Source organism: Rattus norvegicus, chromosome 11 (assembly GCF_036323735.1).
Source record: "Rattus norvegicus strain BN/NHsdMcwi chromosome 11, GRCr8, whole genome shotgun sequence".
Lineage (NCBI taxonomy): Eukaryota > Metazoa > Chordata > Mammalia > Rodentia > Muridae > Rattus > Rattus norvegicus.
Window position 1 is genome coordinate 71432912 of NC_086029.1, and position 5237 is coordinate 71438148.

General features: G+C 39.8%; 1 pseudogene; it reads right to left on the reverse strand.

Annotated features, from left to right (window-relative positions):
* Positions 1-2730: 2730 nt before the first annotated feature.
* LOC120095788 (U2 spliceosomal RNA) lies at positions 2731-2879 on the reverse strand (annotated as a pseudogene).
* Between the last annotated feature and the right edge of the window lie 2358 nt (positions 2880-5237).

A 5237-nucleotide genomic window follows, 5' to 3' on the forward strand; every position in this document is an offset into this window, starting at 1 on the left:
ATTTGGGGTGAGGGTTAGGGGCCTGGTTTCTTTCTTTTTTTTTTTTTTTTAATATTTATTATATTTGAGTACACTGTAGCTGTCTTCAGACACACCAGAAGAGGGCATCAGATCTCATTACAGATGGTTGTGAGCCACCATGTGGTTGCTGGGATTTGAACTCAGGACCTCTGGAAGAGCAGTCGGTGCTCTTAACTACTGAGCCATCTCTCCAGCCCCGGGACCTGGTTTCTTATGCTCAAGTAAGAGGACCTATGCCTGCTCAGAGAAGAGAATAAGGACCATGAAGTGCCATTCACATTAGAACCTTGGTCCTTACCACGTGCTGAATTGGTTTGCTGGAGAGTTGCAGTGGTGTCCCATGGCTGATGGTTGTGAAATGTTCAGGAATCTTGCATGTCAGTAGTTATAAAGCCACCATAAAAAACAAGGTCTCCTAACCTGCCACTGCATGAATGTATTATGCTGAAAACATTGGTTTAATATGAAGGGAAGGCAGAGTAGAATCTGTTATCTTGAACCACAGGCAGCAAACCTTTAAAAGGTCATCACTTGTTAATTATGTTACTCAATGCTGCCATTTCTGTCTATCATGCCTGTAGGGAAGCCACACTACAGTGTGCTATTGCACATCTCTTCCCAGATATGCAACAGTGGCATCGTCTTACTTCCCACTAGCCGTGGGAGGGGTGTTTTATACCAGCTAAGTTGGCTAAGGTTGGAAACAAGGGACTTTTCTTTAGCCTTACCGTCTCTGTAGACCCGGTTGTTAACGCTAGAATGCTACTGGATAAGGGTGAGAAGGCTCTTTGACAAAGGACTGGAACAAATTTAGAAAAAAACGTTGTCAGAGAAAATTTCAAATACACATACAAATCGAAAATACTTTATTTTTTTCGGAGCTGAGGACTCAACCCAGGGCCTTGCGCTTGCTAGGGAAGCACTCTACCACTGAGCTAAATCCCCAACCCTTAGAAAATACTTTATTAACTGTCCATAAACTGTGTTCCAGCTTCAATAAGTATTAGTACTTTGTCAACCTTTCTTAATCTCTTGCTCCTATGTTTTCTTTAAAATATTATATATGAGTCAAGCTCCAGTTATCACAGCTTTTATTCAAAAACACTTCAATGTGTGTAAGGTTTTAGCATTAAGAAAAAAAATAAAACCACTTTTTATCATATCAAATAATCCTAACACTGATTTTATGATATTCTTAATACTAATCCATGTTTAAATATCTAATTGTTTCAAAAGTGACTTTTTTAGAACTGGCTTGTTTGAATTAGGAACCAAACATGTGAACTGGTCTATTTTAATAACTGAAAGGGAGTGGAAAGTTATAAGCTCTGTCTGAGATGTCATTAAAGAGCAGAGCAGGCAGATTTGACAGAACATAGTTCAAAGTAAGGATTAGAGAAAAATAAACTGTTTCATGTTTATGCCCCCATAGAGATCAGACTCTTCAATAAGCTGGTTATACAATGATGAGCAAAATATGTTCTATGCTTGGGGGAAAAAAAGGGCACAGCCTAGGGTGATAATGACCTTTAGCCTTTAGGGAGTTGTGAACCCCTTTGATGTTTTATAGACAGATTTTTTTTCCTACATCGTCCAGATAAACACATGGAATTTTGTATGCAGTTTAAGTTTTTAAATATGCAAGACTCATCTTGAGGTTAATGGGAACAGAATTATGTCCTGGTCTCAGAGAGAAGGAAGATGGTGTTTGAATGAATGATTGAATCCAAAATCCTAAGTTATAGTCAGACATCCATCAAGTGGCAGCAGAACTCAGGGCAAGAAGGTGACCTGCTGTTCTATGGAGAATGGCGTTGAAGGGAGTTTGACATTTTGATTAAGAGTTAACCAATCAAAGAAGCTGACTAGAACTGCCGTGTCAACAGTGGGTGTGATGGGAGATGGTGCTAAAAGGACAGCTTGGCCAAGAGGTCAAGAGCCAAAGGGACTCATGTGAAGGAGTTAAGTTGAAATTGTTTCCATTGTCACAGGATTTCAAAGTGGTGAGTGATATGGTCAGATTTTCATTTGAGCAAGTTCAATGGAGCATACATTGGAATGGGGAAATTACTAATAAGGATACTGGACAGCGGAGCCTAGAAGGCAGCTAGCATAATAAGGAAGTTAATATTGACAAGGTCTAGAGTACAACTTCATATCAAAGATTCTGCTAGACTGACTGGCCACCAAACCCCAGGGAAGCTCATGTCTCAGCCTCTTTAGGGCTAGAATCACATCATGGTGATTGGTATACATCACTGTGCTTAGATTTTTATGTGGGTGCTGGGGATCCAACTCTGGTCCTTGTACATGTGTGGCAAGCCATCTCCCCTGCCTCATGACCAAGATTTTATCATTCAAGACTAAACCCAAGATCTTATATTTGAAAGAAAATTGTATGTAAAAAATCTGATCGCATCCTCAAACTGTTGATGCCTCCAGACACAAATTTCATAGTACCCATTCCTGCCTCAGACATTTTCATAGCTTACTATTTCCTTAAGGCCAAACTCAAATGTGCCCTTTCCTGCCCAAGTTCTTGTTATTACTCAATGTAGACATTGATGATTTCAGAGGCTTTGTCATAACTCTTCAGAGCCGTGTCTCGGTGATGTGCAAAACAAAATAATTAGGCTTTATTCCCCTGCATTTCCCTCTACTCAGCAGCCTACTGCCAAGCCACTGGCGTTGCTTACTGATTCAGAAGACAACAGATCTGTAGAGTGAAACTGAAGGCCTACTACATATCAGGAAATTTGACATGGATTAATGTCCAGTGAGGAAAAAAAACAAGAGCTTAAAATTGGTCTATCATAATTATACTACACTTGATCTTAGCCAAAAGGCCGAGAAGCGATGGTCTATCATAATTATATCTTGTGTTTTCAGAGGTCAAAAATGCTAAAATAAACCTTTGCAGGTCTGGGATGCTTCTAGCTGTTTTTCTTAGTTTGATTAGCTAGCTTTCAGTGAAAGCAAAATGACCATTTGTGTGTGTGTGTGTGTGTGTGTGTGTGTGTGTGTGTGTGTGTGTACATCAGTTTCTGCCTGATGTTCATTTTCCAAAAGGCTGTTTCTTTAACCCATCCTCAGTTGGATTTTCCTGCCTAAGACTGAGATTACAGGACTCTAAATTAAGCATGTAAAATGAAGGTGAGAAAGACAGCAGGGTACCTGAGTGAGAGAAAAACAATGTATAATTTTACCTTAGAAATGCGAGGCGTGAAATCAGCAGGAGGACAGATCACCAAGTCATGGCAGGGCTGTGATATGCTGTTGGGACACATCTTACGAAATGTGTTAAACGAATGCTAGGCACACCCTGAAAGCCTGCCAGTCCAAAATGATGCTCTAGGTTCAAGGGACTAGAAGAGCTTTGAATTTCTTAGAAGCATTGATCAATGTAAGTGCAGGTCAATAAAGGTTTTGTGTTTGGATTTGAATGCTAATCAATCACATTTTATTAAAAATTTAAGGCAAGGGTGAGAAAGGAAAAGGTATACGACTGTGCTTATGACAAAGGAGTCAAACTGAGGTCCGTTTTAAAATGACTTGGAAGCTTCGGGTTGGTTGGAATGTTGGGTACCCATTCAGACAACAGATACCGCAGGTGGCAATGGATACTGCAGGTGGCAATGGTAACCTGTGATTGGAATGAGACTAATGAGTGGTTATTGACAGGTCTCTACTATGTCTTTTCTAAAGTCTGGGCAAATCAGCATGTGTTCAAGTTTTTCATTAATCACCCCCAAAATAGTTATAGGAAAAAGGATTATAATTTTAAATGTTTTGAATACAATTTAAAAGGATACACTTAAAATTATAGTGGCATATACATAACATAAGATGTACTATTTTAGCTAATTTTAAAAACACAATGCAGGGGTTGGGGATTTAGCTCAGTGGTAGAGCGCTTGCCTAGCAAGTGCAAGGCCCTGGGTTCGGGTCCCCAGCTCCGAAAAAAAGAAAAAAGAAAAAAAAAAAAAACACAATGCAACACTTAGAGCCTTCACATTGCTTCCGTCCAGCCCCAGGGACCCCTCAATGAACTTTCCCCCTGTATGTATTTGACTCTCTAGATATAGCATATAAGGCAGACTCATACAATAGTCATCTTTTTTTTTCATAACTAGCTTGTTTCACTTAGCAACACTTCCTTTCGTTTTTACCTATATTGTAGTAGTTATCAAAATCATTTGCACGGTTGAATAAAAGTCTACTTTATGTATATGCCATGTTTTATTCATCCATCTGGGTTGCTTTCACCTTACAGCTATTGTGCACAAGCTGAGATGAAAATGGGTGCAGAACGCCTGCTTGAATCCCTCCTTTCCAGTTCTTTTGAATATATCAGCGGAAATGGGAATCGCAGGATTATGTAACTCTGGGTTCAGGTTTTGGAGGAGCCCTATGATGCTTTCCATAGCATCTGTTCCACTTTACATTCTCATAAGCAACCTGCAAGTGTTCCAGAGAGGATTTTTTTTTTTCTTTTAAACCCAAAAGTTAAAAGAAAAACAGCAGGACATGCTGAGTAAGAAAGATGAGCTACAGAGAGCAGAGTAGAAGAAAGTGCCTCCTCCTCCCTTTTAATTGACCGAAACAAGAACTTCCAAGTAGAGGGCCTTGTTTTTGCTGACCTAAGTTCTGGCTGTATGAATGCTGGGTCTCAGAATTAGGAGGCACCTGCAGACTGGAATGGACCCTCTTAGACATCCCAGTGTGCTTTACAAAGTGACTATTTTTATGTATATGAAAAGGGTTATAAAACCATGTTCTAAAACTACAGAGATAAAGTAGGCATTAAAAGCAAGAGATATAAAGAAATAAAATACCCATTCAACAAACACTGCTATTTTTTTTTTCTTTTTAGGATTTTGATTGAATACCCTTATCTCTGGCTGGCCTGGAGCTCACTATGTAGACCTGGCTGCTTCTAATTCACAGATATTCACCTGCCTCTGTCTGTCTTTTGAGTGTCGGTAGTAAAGGTCTGCACCACCAAGGCTGACCTGAAAGTTTGTTCTAAACACCTGGGTATTAGGTCTGAGTACAAGGACATCTAGGATGTTCAGTAGAGCAAACAACAACCAAAAATATGAAAGTGTATTTTAGAGGGGCTCGTTTGTGTATGTGTGTGTAGCACTGAGGACCATATGCACGGTCCCCAAGTGTGAAGTAAACTTTCTACCACTGAGCTACTACTCAATCTAGGC